The following is a 1,953-nucleotide window of genomic DNA, read 5'->3' as shown; positions in this document are numbered from 1 at the left end:
TTTCTTTTCGATTCTAAGAGTTTCTATTTTTGCTTACATTACTCGTCTGTTCTCACATGTCCACTTTTTCCAGAGACCTTAGCAAATTAATCATAGTTATTTTAAACTCTCAAGTCTGATAACTAAATTTTCTGCCATATCTGAGTCTGGTTGTGATGCTTACTTTGTCTCCAGACTTTTTTTTCTTTTTTACTGGGCAAGAGTCCCTGGGCTGCGACCTTCTAAGTTCCTAAGTCTTTTGTTCCCCTTTTATGTGAGACAGGAAGGCTGGAAGGGGACTCAAGCCATCTAACTGCCCCTAGGTCAGAGAAGTTAGCAAAGTAATTTTGCTCCAGCAAAGTAATTTTTCCTGAGGACAGGCTTCTGCCATGAAAACAGGAAGTTCTATTTCAAAATGTATTTCAAAATGGCTAGAAGGGAATCTTTCTGCCATCTTCACAGTGAGCACTTAGGGGAACTTCTGGAGATAAAACCCACTGAAGTGGGGGGGGGGGCTAAGAATAGTTCCCAAGAGTTTTTATGTCTCCAGCTAGTCCATATTTAGCCTCCAGCAATTCATTTAAATCCTGATTAATGACTCCAGCAGCTTCTGCTTTAGGTGACCTGATCTGTATATTCTGCATTTTCTCATTGTTTTTTGTTGGTTTGCCCTGTGACCTCAGTTCTCTGATAGATCTAAGAAAAGCTGATTTTCAGTTTGTTCAGCTTTTCTCTTGTTAAGAATGCCCTATTCTTTCTCAAATAAACTCCATATTTTCACTGCCCCTCCACTGAAATAGCACTTCTGCCTTCTGGTGTTTGTGCCTTTGTGTGATCCTTGTCACTTGATTGTGGGCAGAATCTGTGACTTGCTTTTAACCAACAGAATATGCAGAAGATGACAGGGTGTCATTCCCATAATCATGTTACATTATGTGAAACTCTCTCTTACCAGGCAACAAAAGCAAAAAATAGACAAATGGGACTATATCAAACTTAAAACTTTTTCAGCACCAAAGGAAAAAATCAACAGAGTGAAAAGGCAACCTACTGAATGGGAAAAATATATGCAAATCACATATCTGATAAGAGATTAATATCCAGAATATAGAAAGAACTACAGCCCAACAACAAAAAACCTGATTTTATTTTATTTTTACATTTTCTCTCATTCTATTTATTTATTTATTTATTTATTTAAAGACATGATTTAAATTCCCTGCCCCCATCTACCTCTCCCCTTCCCCCTCCCACCTACTCTTTAGTAACCACTAGTCCATTGTCCATGTCCATGAGTCTCTGTTTGATTGTCTTGTTCATTTCTTATTTTTAGGTTTATATCCCACATATAAGTGATATCATGTGATTTTCAACTTTTTCAGTCTGGCTTATTTCGCTTAGCATGATTATCTCAAGGTCCATCCAGGTTGTCACAAATGGCAGTATTTCATGTCTTCTTATGGCTGAGTAATATTCAATTGTGTATATGTACCACGGCTTCTTTAGCCAATCACCTATCATAGGACACTTCGGTTGCTTCCATGTCCTGGCCACTGTGAATAGGGCTGCTATGAACATCGGTGTGCAAATATCTTTTTGGATACGAGTTTTCAAGTCTTTGGGGTAAATACCCAGTAGAGGGATTGCTGAATCATATGGTAGTTCAAAGAACCTGATTTTAAAATGAGTAAAGGGAAGAAGCAGGAAACATCGCGGAGTAAGAGACATCCTCAGATCTCTCTCCTTGAAACAAAAATAAGCTGAACATCTAAAACCCAACAAAAAACACCCAAACTGCACACCAGCATGTCTGAGCATGAGATCTGCACATAAAAGCTACAGCAGGTCAGAACTCCACGTGTTGGGCAGTAGACTTGGAGAAATAAAGAAGCTGCCTCTCACAGCAGCCAGACCTCCTTGTAGGAGGAGGGGGAGGGGTGAAGGCGCAGCGACTTCCCTGATCCGCCCTGCTTG

The sequence above is a fragment of the Pteropus alecto genome, unplaced genomic scaffold (assembly GCF_000325575.1).
Source record: "Pteropus alecto unplaced genomic scaffold, ASM32557v1 scaffold23, whole genome shotgun sequence".
NCBI lineage: Eukaryota > Metazoa > Chordata > Mammalia > Chiroptera > Pteropodidae > Pteropus > Pteropus alecto.
This window is presented reverse-complemented; position numbering follows the sequence as displayed.